The 13,885-nt window shown below is 43.7% G+C and overlaps 1 pseudogene; it reads right to left on the bottom strand.

Moving 5' to 3' along the window:
- Positions 1–3,236: 3,236 nt before the first annotated feature.
- On the bottom strand, positions 3,237–13,716 carry LOC142100882 (ficolin-2-like; annotated as a pseudogene).
- Between the last annotated feature and the right edge of the window lie 169 nt (positions 13,717–13,885).

The following is a 13,885-nucleotide window of genomic DNA, read 5'->3' as shown; positions in this document are numbered from 1 at the left end:
ACCCTCTGACACCCTCTCTTCATTTGACCCCACAAATGAAGAGGAAATTTCTACGCTCTTCTTATCTTCCTACTCTACCTCCTGTCCTCTTGATCCTATTCCCTCGCAAATTGGTAGATCCCTGTCTTCTGTGCTCATTTCACCTCTAACTCAAATCTGTAATCTCTCACTCTCTACTGGCATCTTTCCATCACTATACAAGCATGCAGTGATTACTCCTATTCTAAAAAAACAAAACTCCGACCCAAACTCTCTCTCAAATTACCGTCCCATCTCTCAGCTCCCTTGCCCCTCCAAGCTTCTAGAGAGACTTGCCTACACTCGCCTCACACGCTTTCTTTCCGCAAACAACCTGTTGGATCCTCTTCAGTCAGGCTTTCGTTCTCAACACTCCACAGAGACTGCGCTGACCAAGGTTGTTAATGATCTGATCACTGCTAAGACTGAACGCCATTACTCTCTCCTAATTCTCCTTGATCTCTCGGCTGCATTTGACACAGTTGACCACTCTCTTCTCATACAAACGCTGCAATCCCTAGGTCTTCAAGACACAGTTCTATCCTGGTTCTCATCTTACCTCTCTAATCGCTCTTTCACTGTTAATTTCTCTGGAGCCACATCTGCTCCGCTTCCCCTATCAGTTGGAGTACCACAAGGCTCGGTGCTAGGTCCTCTGCTGTTCTCTATCTATACCGCTTCTCTTGGAAATCTAATAAGTTCCTTTGGCTTTCAGTATCATCTCTATGCGGATGATACCCAAATCTATCTATCCTCTCCTGATATCTCGACATCTGTGTTGTCCCGTGTAACTGACTGTCTTTCTGCCATTTCATCTTGGATGTCCTCTCGTCAACTCAAACTTAATCTTTCTAAAACAGAGTTAATAATATTCCCACCCGCCAACAAGAGCATACCTGACATTTCTATCTCTGTTGATAACATGACCATAAATCCCACCCCACAAGCTCGCTGCCTAGGTGTAATCCTTGATTCACGCCTATCCTTTGTTCCCCACATTGACTCTATATCTAAATCATGTTACATACATCTAAAGAACATTTCCAGAATCCGCACATATCTCACACAAGACACTGCTAAAACCTTAATTCATGCACTAATCATCTCCCGCATTGACTATTGCAATTCCCTCCTTACTGGTCTTCCCAAAAACAGACTCAAACCCCTAAAATCTATTTTGCATGCTTCGGCAAGACTGATTTTCCTTGCAAATAGCTATTCCTCTGTTGAATCACTCTGTATGTCTCTACACTGGCTGCCTGTCTTCTACCGAATCCAATATAAAATACTTTTACTAACCTACAAGGCCATCAACAAAGCTGCACCAACATACATCTCCTCTCTTGTCTCAAAATATCTCCCAACTCGGCAACTCCGTTCTGCAAAAGATCTGCGTCTCTCATCCACCCTCATTACATCCTCCCATTCCCGGTTACAGGACTTTTTTCGGGGTGCACCCACTCTATGGAACTCTCTCCCTCGCACAATAAGACTCTCCTCTGTTCTACAAACTTTCAAGCGTTCTCTGAAAACCTACCTATTCAGACAAGCGTATAATATTCCTCAACCACCATCTTAACCTCACTACCTTTAGCCTGTTACACAATTTCACACAAGACAACTACCCCCGGACCAACATTATTGTGTGACAGGATCATTTAGCTTATGAGTCACCCTACCTTTGCAGTCTGGCTGGGCCAAGATGCAAAATGTATACTTAACCTCATGTGTCAATCTCCCATTGTCCCATAGATTGTAAGCTTGCGAGCAGGGCCTTCTCACCTCTTTGTCTGTTTTACCCAGTTTGTTTATTAGTTTATTACATTTGTCCCCAATTGTAAAGCGCTACGGAATATGTTGGCGCTATATAAATAACTGATGATGATGATGATGATATAGTGTTACCTGCTATAAGTGCAGCGATCGTGTGTCTGTCACAGCACTTATCTCAGTAGGTTGCTGTAGATCCGTCTTCCTGTGATTTATTCCTCGTCCTCTTCTGACTCAGCCCACCCACAAAGCGCCACTTCATTGGAGGAATTCGCTGCACAACCCGCCCACAAAAAAAACCCTGAATGCACCAATCACAAAATGGTAACAGAGGGGAAAAAAAACCCAAAAAACGATTATGCAGCCTGAACGTGGAGAACATGTCCAAGCCCAAAAACAAGCTACCCGAGGCAGTGAAAAAAACACTGCAACTTCACAAAAAAAGAAGCCCAATTCTGCTTGTTATAAGCGGCATGGGCAACTATGGCGCACGCTCACTGTGCTCCTGAGACCATGTGACATCGTCACACTGTAAGGCTGCTGGTTTCAGCTCAGAATGCTGATTGGCTCCAAAAGATCACATGGGATGAGTATCGTGGGGGGAATTCAAGGCATCTGTGAGACATTTCATGGTGGAGATTTGAATAAAAACACTGAGAAGAACAAGTTATAGTATAATCAGGAACGCTGCTACCTGGGATCCGGAGGGTGGAGGTTTCCCTGACGTCTGCATCACTTAAGCCACCAATCCCCTCCCACTACTAATGCCAGCTGCCCACTCCTGGTAACTGCCCATGTGACCGCACCACTGTGTGTATGTAATGGGGTTGACAGATGTCCAAATGTCCCCTCACTTTACTGATTAATTTAAACCATACATTGGGCTGTGTAAGGGATCCTTGAACAGTGGCAGGAAGTTGGACTGTGCTTCCATTATTTTTGTAGTGACTGGATGTCAGTGATTGTTGCAGTCTTGCACTGAATGTCATTGCATGATAGAAATATTTATTTTATTTACTTTTTCTGTTTTACTGCAAAACACAGACGAGCCAAGACAGAAACCGTGACCCTGGAGACCCCTCCCCATTCATCACAACATCTGTGTATTTCCGGTTTCTATTCAGTGGGGATCTGGAATACATACTTCTGTGGCCTTATCAGTGAACAATGTGAGATAAGATGTTACTGGACTGAAGTGTTGCGCTTTTTAAAAACCTAAAAAAAAGTCCCTTTTTTATTGGCATTAAGGAAAGGTTGCTTAAGCTATATTTATGTACACATAAAGAGACATTTTAAGGGATGTATGATCCCTTAAAATGATGTATGTGTAAATATTTTAATGGAGGAACATTATCTGTGAACCTGATCAGTACTGGAATACTGCAGACGACATGCTAGCAGCAGCCCTGTATGTCTGTCATGTATCATGTATGTATGTCACATATGTATGTCATGTATCAGGTATTTATTTGTTGCTGCCAAACATAATTTGTTTCAATAAATAATGTGGATACCAGCAGAAAAATGACTTGTTGGTTTTGTAGTTGGTTTTGTACGAGTAATGATGCCCCTTCCCAGGCAGCCAATTGATACCATCGGCATAGGTGGTGTGCGCCCCCAAGTGGTACAGTCCGTTCAGGTTGGCATGGTGGCAGCTGGTATACCACCAGCCACCCTTGTACAGGAGTTTGCATAGGTGTCATTGTCTTGGTCCTTTGTAGAGAACTTCGTATTGTTCAAGTCTGACATGGAATCCCCTATAAAACAACACAAACCATAGGAGATATGGGATACTTTTCTCAAACCACCAGCAAAGGGTTAAAGGAGGCATTGCACCCTCAGATGACTTTAATTATTGACTCGCATGCACCCCCTTGCGACTTTTACTAACTTTTACTTTATTGTTCTGACTTCCTTGTGTTTATCAGCAGTGTCTTTATTTTTATGACCCTTGACATGACACCCTGGATACAGTTGCACACAGCGAGCCCACGTTACGTTCTTGCGGTCAGTGACAGAAAGAATATAGTGTCTGAATATAGGCATGATGGCACAAACGAAGGAGAAATGGTTTAGCCTCTATATTTTGTGGCTTTTTTACAGTTGGCGTATTTGCGCTCCTAACAAGCATAGGAAAAGACGCACATAAAATGCAATTAAATTCAGACGCCTCCACATCTGTTATTTTTCCATTTCAAAGTCTGATGGGAATCGTAGTTTCTTGCAGTAGTCCTAATGGAAGTGTCAAACAATGCAAACAGATGGCCGCAACTTGATATAATATGTCTGCAACGCTAATGATTTAAATACTATCAGCTGGAGGGGTCAATACACGATCAGCCAATCAGAAACCGCTAGATATCACTGTAATGGTTGGCTTCAGGTATAGTTGTATTATTACAACTTTCTTTATGTCACATAATGCAGATATTCTCCTATAGCAGTTTATAGAAATTCGCCAAACCGTATCTCACCTGCGTCGCCCTCCTTGTATTCTCCAAGTAATAACTGGTATTTCTCGGTCTCATCCATGATTTTGAAGTGCGCGTACTTGGCAAACGTCTTTTTGTTTTCAAAGTCTTGTAGATCAATGCGCAGTTCCCACGTGCCTTTATGGGCAAGAAAAAGCTAGATTAAAAAATAGCGTGAGAGCTCCCCACGTACTTTAGAGATCCTATCAAGAATATGAAACCTTGGCTTCATTTTTAGTAGCAATCCCTACCCTGGCGGGCCATGGATGTGACTGAAAGGACCCAGATATTCTTTTAACGTTGTGAGAATTGAGACGTTGAGGTGTCAGTGAGATTGTTACATGGAGCAGAACCCATTGATAAGGAGAGTTTGTTTTAGTATGTAGACCTATCTCTTATTACCTGATGAAGTTATTTTATGGATATTATCGTTCCCCAGCCAAAATTCATTCATACGGCTTTCAAACCCTCTCTTGTAAGAGTCCCAGTCACGGAAGAAATCCACCGACCCGTCCCAGCGCCTCTGGAAGACCTACAGGAAGGAGAGAAGAGATATTTATAGACCACCTGCTCAGTGTGCTAGTTATTGGTGTAGTGATCTGATTACGTGAAGGCACACTCTACAACAATTTTGTATCCCCACATAAGAAATAAGTACCGTTTAATTAATGTCTAAAGGAACATGGCCTGTTGTTTAGGTAGGCCGAGGTGCTTGTTCCCTGTCTGTATTTGCACAGTGCAAACACTAGAAGGTGCAAAAATGGTCTTGGGGCTCCGGTCTTCCGGTCCTCTCCAAAAGAGGAAGGGTTCCTTTATACCATGATCCCAGGAGAGCAAGGCCGTACCTCCCAGCATTTAGGATCACAAAATCGTGACAAAATAGACCAGCCCCCATTTTACCTAAACTACACCCACAAATGCGCATATTTGGATAAAGCTCCACCTACTTTTGGTTACGCCCCATCCCTTTTGCAGCTCACGAATCGGGATGTACCACCAATATCGGGACTGTTGGGAGGTATACGTTTACCCAGGGGTTGGCTGAAAATTTTCCCCTCCTGGAAACCTATTGGCCACACCGATCCAGCTAGACTTAGGGAGAAGAACTCATTAGGTACAGACCCGCAGCCCAATGATTTCTTGAAGAATAGCATGAAAAATAGGAAATGTACACACTTAAAGTTAATATTAAATAAACAAGTACATCCACAGAGAGTCTGCAGCTGGAATAGAGGGGGGTAAATGTATCAAGCTGCGAGTTTCCAGCGGGTTTGAAAAGTGGAGATGTTGCCTATATCAACCAATCAGATCTTGGCTGTCTTCTTGTAGAATGTACTAAATAAATGATGACTAGAATCTGATTGTTTGCAATAGGCAACATCTCCACTTAGCAAAACTCGCAGTTTGGTAAGTGTGTTAGGGAATTTAGACTGTAAGCTCCAATGGGACAGGGACTGATGTGAGTGAGTTCTCTGTACAGGGTTGCGGAATTAGTGGCGCTATATAAATAACTGATGATGATACAAAGACTTGATGAATCAAACCCTATGTTCTTGCCCTTCCAAAAGGCCAGGGCACCTGTTACTCCCGTTCTGATGATAACATTCTATGAAAAGTAAATGTCATCTGTAAATTCTGTCTGTCCAAATTCCCAGGACTTACAATCCATCCTCCATCGTCAGTGTCCATATCACACAGGACCTTCATGGACTGGCTGCCATCCGGGTATATGGTGTACCAGTCACTCAGCGCTGTCCCTTGGTTCTGCAGCTCCTTACAGCTCCTTGCAGCTGACAGATAAAGACCAATAAAATAATTTCAACTCCAAGAGAAACATCTAACACACGTGACCGCTGAGAGTTTATAATTATTTTGGTATTGATTAGTTGCATTGACTATTTTAGTGAGTTTAGACAATGATTACTGGGGAAATTGTGTCTGGAAAGGGTGTGTGGTTTACAGGACAGCATAATAGCACCATCACTCCCGCCCATCCCTAACAGTCCCAGTTTTTGGTGCCCAAATTACATTTTGCAACGTTTCACGAGGTCAGCAGTCATTCATTGTTTATGTGAATAATCTGCTGCGTATATTCAGCACAGCTGTTATGTATTTATTTGAAGATACAGTTTAAGTAAACTATAGCTCATCACCCTCTCCCAACATGTCTGATTGATATTTTAGGACATGCCCCTAACACAATGCACCCTAAATAGCAGTATCGGGGATAAATGTATCAAGCTGCGAGTTATCTGTGGGTTTGAAAAAGTGATGTAGCATCAGATTCAAATTATAGCTAGAATCTGGTTGCTATAGGCAACATCTCCACTTTTTAAACCCGCTCGCAGGTCGGTGCATTTACCCTCCGGCCGCAGACTCTCTGTGGATATACTGTATATATTATTGATAAGATTCACCTCACTCACCATATAATGACTCTGTCCTGCCACTTTCTCCTTTCTCTCCTATGGGATAGAAACACAAATCTATTAGATTGAATTCCAAATAACACAATGTCCGTGATACAATATGTAGGTACAGTATTAGTATTTACCATTGGTTTTTACGTGGTTTAAATTTGTTGCATCTAGTATACGTATCCTTAAGTGTCATAAGGTACGTCTGCTCAATATAACTGAGAATAAGGTAAAAATAATCTACAAAACTAGTCTGACGGGGGATTTTTAAAACATTTAAATGCATAAGAAGTGGCTTAGCATAAACCTATTGTTAATGCATAAATAAATACTCTAGGGGGTATTTAGTAAATATGAACACAGGGGGTAATTGATAAACACTTCCCATCACCTGGGGTACATGTTAGTGTTTTATCTCAGTGGTGGAAATAAGTGTCAGTGGTTGCTGATTGATGTGAAGTTTAACTTTCTCACATTCACAGTGGAGGCCGCCATTTTTGTGGGCAAAATCAATGTTCAACCTATCAGTTCACTGGGAACGAGTCAGGTAGTTGAGGTCTGTGGCACAAAGTTTCCACCAGAGTATTGCTTTGCCAGCCAGCCCAGGAAGCCTCTGCACGGGCGTGACGCAGCATTGCTGGCTCACACATGCACAGTGGAACTGGAACTTGTCTTCCAGTTCAGCTTTCTTAAAAAAAAAAAAAAGTAAGTTAACTTATAAATAATTCTCTTGGACTCCAGTGGGTGGGGGATGTATTTAAATAATTAAAGCACCTTTTTCCCACAATTTCCCCTGCTGAGATGGCAATATCAATAAGAGGACGGTGGTGTTAGTTGTGCCAGTGCTGTCCATAGTAAATAGGTTTCCTAATGCTTTTGCGCCATCAGAAATTCATCAAAATTCTTTGCAGTGTGGTCTACTATTGACATTATTGGGAGAACTTTAGACTTTCCATTGATGAAGAATACAAGTCTCTTTGTGGCTGTCTGATAATTACAGCCTACACAAGCTGAAAGATCTTTGTAAAGGGCTTTAATGTTTTGTACCCAGAAGTAGGGGTTGGCTGGCAGACTATAGCCTGGGGGACAAGCACAGCACTGTCCCATAAGTTTGAGGACCATCCTTAAAGGGTGGTTTTCGGTACAATATTTATTTATCAATACAAAAAGAGTGTTTTTAGTGTTGCTTAACGCAGCAATACTTTATTATTATAAATAATAAATTTTGAATAATAAAAATAAATTATGCAACAAAAAACAAACCTCACTTCATATTGCATTTTATTTTATATGTTCTTTCTCCCTACAGCACTTTTTTTTTTAACATACCTGGCTGATTATAATGGGATTTATTAAAATGCAAAAAGCCAGTTTACTTTAAAACCGAATGTTTTTGTCAGCAAAATGGCTTGTTTTTGTTTTGCCCTGTATACTATTAGAGGTATTCATTGTTTTATCGTTAACCTAGACCAAATAATATTAGGGGTGGTACTGGGAGGAGGAGCAGAGCACTAGGGGGTATCGGCAACTTTGCAGGAGAAATTTAAAGCAGCTATGGCTTGCAAAGGTAAGTTTGTCTTTACAAGTAGTCATTGCCGTTTTAAATTTCCCCTGCAAAGACGCCGATTTCCGTTGACTTGTAGAAATCGGAGCTTCATACATTTACCCCCATGTGTCAATCTGACATCCTGGCCCAGAGCTGGATTAAGGCTCTGGTGGGTCCGGAGCACTTTAGATAGGAGGTCCCTATGATGAAACATGGCTATCATTTTAGACAAATACACAAGCAATACTGTGTGCACGCAGTTCTGCCTTCATGAACAGTACACTGTGAAGCGGGACATACCTCCCAACTGTCCTTGTAGTCAAATCAAATCCTGACTAAGCGACAGTCACCCAAATCTGGGACTGTCCCACCAGATTCAGGACAGTTGGCAGATTATCCTGCTCTCTCCTACCTGTTCTTGTCACTTTCACCACTTCTGGATGCTGATTTCTTTAGCTCATTTGCTGATTTTCTGGATCCTGGAATGTTGGATGCCTTATTTGGGAAAAAAATGGGTATGCAAAATTAAGAAAATTCCAACCAGTCCTGGGGGTAAATGTATCAAGCTGAGAGTTTCTCGGCGGGTTTAAAAAACCTGTCACGGCCTCAAGCGATAGCAGGTCTTTACAAAGCGAATCCTAGGGTCTGCACAGTTTAGCGCTACACCAACAGGGCGCGGAGTCTAACGAGCAGACGGTGTTCGCCAGGAACTGCCGCAAGGCAGTATGGTCTTAGCTGCGCCTTGCTCGCAGGTCGCGGCCCCTGCTAGAGTACTGCGCGAGGCCCTCTTGGGAAGTTTGGAACCCAGCAGGTATTAGATTAGAATGTCAGCCTTGCAGACGAGTAGTAGCAGGTACGTGAGTAGAGTGTCAGCTTTGCAGACTAGTAGAATAGATGGTTGGTACCTGAATGGAGTGTCAGCTTTGCAGATGAGTAGCAGGTACGTGAGTAGAGTGTCAGCTTTGCAGACTAGTAGAATAGATGGTTGGTATCTGAACGGAGTGTCAGCTTTGCAGACGAGTATAGTAGCAGGTACGTGAGTAGAGTGTCAGCTTTGCAGACTAGTAGAATAGATGGTTGGTACCTGAACGGAGTGTCAGCTTTGCAGATGAGTAGCAGGTACGTGAATAGAGTGTCAGTTTTGCAGACTAGTAGAATAGATGGTTGGTATCTGAACGGAGTGTCAGCTTTGCAGACGAGTATAGTAGCAGGTACGTGAGTAGAGTGTCAGCTTTGCAGACTAGTAGAATAGATGGTTGGTACCTGAACGGAGTGTCAGCTTTGCAGACGAGTAGCAGGTACGTGAGTAGAGTGTCAGCTTTGCAGACTAGTGGAATAGATGGTTGGTACCTGAACGGAGTGTCAGCTTTGCAGACGAGTATAGTAGCAGGTACGTGAGTAGAGTGTCAGCTTTGCAGACTATTAGAATAGATGGTTGGTACCTGAACGGAGTGTCAGCTTTACAGACGAGTAGCAAGTACGTGAGTAGAGTGTCAGCTTTGCAGACTAGTGGAATAGATGGTTGGTACCTGAACGGAGTGTCAGCTTTGCAGACGAGTATAGTAGCCAGGTCTAAGGTACCCAAAAGCCAACTGAGGAACAGGCACTGAGGGTTTGGAGGAAGTGCCTTTTGTATTTGGCGCCAGGATTGCCTGGCCAATAGGAGGACAGGCATAGATTCCAAGATGGCGGCGCCCGGGACGGAGCGGACCGCCGGAGGCAGGTAAGTTTGCCGGGGGTCGGGTGAGCTGCCGGATACCCCAGCGGGTGACAGTACCCCCCCCTTTAAAGACGGGCACCGCACGTCTACTGCAGGGTTGAGTAGGAAACTTTTTATGAAATTTGTCCACCGAGCGAGGAGCGTGAACATCGGAGGCACGAACCCAGGAGCGTTCCTCAGGACCAAAGCCCTTCCAGTCCACCAGGTATTTTAGACCGCCTTTACAATACTTGGAGTCTAGAATTTGTTTAAGTTCGAACTCCTCCTCCTGATGTGCAGTAGGGATGATTGAAGAGGACATTGAAGAGAATCGATTGATCTTCAGTGGTTTCAACAGAGAGACATGAAAAGAATTACACAATACGGAGAGAAGTTGAAAGGCGTAATCTGAAGCAAACTGGATTAATGACTTGAGAAATGGTATATGGACCAATAAACCGCGGAGCCAGCTTCATACAAGGAACTCTGAGGCGTATATTTTTGGTGGAGAGCCACACCCGATCTCCAACTTTGAAGACAGGGAGTACCCGACGTCTCTTATCAGCAGCCAATTTGTATCGTGTAGAGGACTTTTTGAGACAAGATCTTACTTGAGTCCAAATAGAGAGAAAGTTGCGGTAAAGTAGGTCTGCAGCAGGCACCTGGGTGGGTGGGAGAGGTGTGAATTTAGGGAGAGAAGGGTGATGCCCATAAACCACCAGAAAGGGAGACTTGGAGGTGGACTCATGGAAGGCATTGTTGTGAGAGAATTCAGCCCATGGTAAGAGATCTACCCAGTTGTCCTGGTTAGCAGAGGAGAACATTCTGAGATAAGTCTCTAAATCCTGGTTCACTCGTTCAGTCTGCCCGTTAGATTATGGGTGGCAAGCTGACGATAGATTCAACTTGATTCCAAATAGTTTGCAGAGAGACCTCCAGAATCTGGAAACAAACTGAACGCCTCGGTCTGATACTATTTCGAGAGGACAGCCGTGCAGACGGAATATCTCCTTGACAAAGTGATAAGCTAGGATGGGTGAGGAGGGCAGACCAGGAAGTGGGATGAAGTGGGCCATTTTGGAGAAGCGATCGACCACGAACCAAATGACTGTACAATTCTTGCTAGATGGAAGATCGGTTATGAAGTCCTTACTGATATGGGTCCAGGGTACCTGAGGAAGTGGCAGAGGTAAAAGTTGACCGGTAGGACGTTGATGAGAAGATTTACTTCGTGTACAGGAACTACAGGAAGAGACAAAGTCCTTGATATCAGAGTTTAGACTGGGCCACCATTAATTCTTGGACACTAATTCTGTGGTCTTGCGGATGCCTGAGTGACCAGAGAAAATGGTAGAATGGAAGTGTTTCAAGAACTTATGGCGGAGTCTAGGAGGTACAAAGGTTTTCCCAGCAGAAGGAACAGAGGATTTGAGCTGCGTAGAAGACACCAGACATTTAGGGTCCAGGATAGGATAAGATGGGTCATCTTCAGAAAGTACATGCGCAGGAAACGCACGGGAGAGAGCGTCAGCCCTTTTATTCCTACTCCCAGGCTTGAAGGTAATCCGGAGCTCAAAGCGGGAAAAGAACAAGGACCAGTGTGCCTGTCTGGGGTTTAAGCATTGTGCAGTTTGGAGGTATAGAAGATTTTTATGGTCGGTGAAGATTGTAACCAGGTGTCTTGTCCCTTCAAGAAGATTCCGCCATTCCGTCAGGGCCACTTTGATTGCCAACAACTCCTTATCCCCTATGGCGTAATTCTTCTCCGCTGGAAGGAATTTTCTTGAATAGAAGACACAAGGGTGGAATTGACCTTGGGGAGATTTTTGCGAGAGTACTGCTCCAATGCCCACGTTAGATGCATCGACCTCTAGAAAAAATGGAAAAAAGGAGTTGGGTTGCCTGAGAATAGGTGCTGAAGCAAAAGCCCTTTTAAGGAAGTCGAAAGCTTCTACCGTGGTCGATGGCCAGGATTTAGGGTTGGAACCCTTCCGGGTAAGAGCCACAATGGGTGCTACAATGGTGGAATAGCCAAGGATGAAACGCCTGTAATAATTGGTGAAGTCAAGGAATCGCTGGATAGGTTTCAAGCCCAATGGAAGGGGCCACTCCAAGATTGCCTTCACCTTGTCCGGGTCCATTTGTAGTTTAGAACCGGATACGATGTAACCCAAGAATGGTATCTGGTCGAGTTCGAAGGAGCACTTCTCCAGTTTACAGAACAAATGGTTTTGACGTAGTCTGGAAAGGACTTCTGCCACGTGGAGACGATGAGATGTGAGGTTAGAAGAGAATATTAGAATATCGTCTAAGTATACAACGACACAAACATAGAGCAGATCTCTGAATATTTCATTAACAAAACTTTGGAATACAGCAGGTGCGTTGCAAAGACCAAATGGCATTACTAGATATTCGTAATGACCATCACGTGTATTAAATATTGATCCGATCGAAGAGCTCAGTGATGAGTGGGATGGGATAATGGTTCTTTAGCAGGTAAGCAGGAGGCAGGTAAGTTTGCCGGGGGTCGGGTGAGCTGCCCGATACCCCGGCGGGTGACAAAACCATTCAGATTCCAGCTATCATTCATTTAGTACATTCTACAAAATGACAGCTAGAATCTAATTGGTTGCTATAGGCAACATCTCCACTTTTAACCCGCTCGGTTTGATACATTTACCCCCGGTGTTAAATCGATTTACATGTCACACACACACATTGTATTAACATGCCACACACACACATTGTATTAACATGCCACAAACACATTGTATTAACATGTCACACACACACATTGTATTAACATGCCAGAAACACATTGTATTAACGTGTCACACACACACTCACACACATTGTATTAACATGTCACACACACACACACACACACACATTGTATTAACATGTCACACACACTATGTTGACATACCTCTCACTCACCTAAAATAGCCTTTTTTTCTGTCTGGCCCAGTGAGCATATCTGATCTTCTTCTGCTCTTGAATTGAGCTCTGTGGACTGTGTCAGTTCTCTGATGGGAGAACTGACTGCCTGAGCTGTCTTCAGCAATGCCTGCAAGAGACACTTACCTGAGGCAGTAACTCACTAAGACTTAAGACTGTATCTTGCAGGCATTGCTGTAGTCAGCTCAGGCAGTGATGGGCAGGAGGCAGTCCTAAAGGAGGAAGCGCCTCTGACTACCAATGACAACATGTAAGTCATGTAAGCGCAAGTAAGTCATGAACTGGGGACACAAGTCCTGCAGCACAGTGACAAATTACATTGGAACGGTATTGTGGCTCCACCCCTTGTCAGGTGGGGCGGGGCTATTAGGCATTGGGGCCCACCAGGAATTTCCTTGGTCCCCCGCTGGGCCAGTCTGACTCTGCCCGCAACTGATCAGGAGGCACATCACGGTATATCACAGAGAATTAAATCTGCCCCATACGGACAGGTTTTAGTCAAATAAGTTTTTCATTGATTTGTTTGCTGAATACGAATATAGACATTGAAGAGGGGTCAGCATGCATAATGCCATCAGCACATACTTGAAATTGTAGTGTCACAACAAAGTGCACTACAAGTGGTGCACACATTGATAAATTAATAATGTTGCTATTTCATATTTAATTAGTTGTTGCAAGTGTACCCTGTGCATGCTGGCGCCTGACAGTGGGTCCCGATAAGCACACTGCCCCCCTGGATAGTATCAGAACAGATATTAGTCTCCATCCTGTCACATTATGTTCAATCTGAGAGAGAGAGAATTTAATATCTCTGTGCATAGAGGTTTAGGCCGCAAGAAGATGGCCGACCATCCTACATCACTCAGGACAAAGTAAACTGACAAGTGAGTTTCAGTACTTACCAGTGACTATACCTCTCTTTATTAGTTTAGACCAAAATAAAATAGCCGCTGCTCTACACCTATGTATGTATGATGCACTCCACTGTAGGATAAATAGA

Source organism: Mixophyes fleayi, chromosome 9, assembly GCF_038048845.1.
Source record: "Mixophyes fleayi isolate aMixFle1 chromosome 9, aMixFle1.hap1, whole genome shotgun sequence".
In the NCBI taxonomy this organism is placed as follows: Eukaryota; Metazoa; Chordata; class Amphibia; order Anura; family Limnodynastidae; genus Mixophyes; species Mixophyes fleayi.
This window is presented reverse-complemented; position numbering and strand designations above follow the sequence as displayed.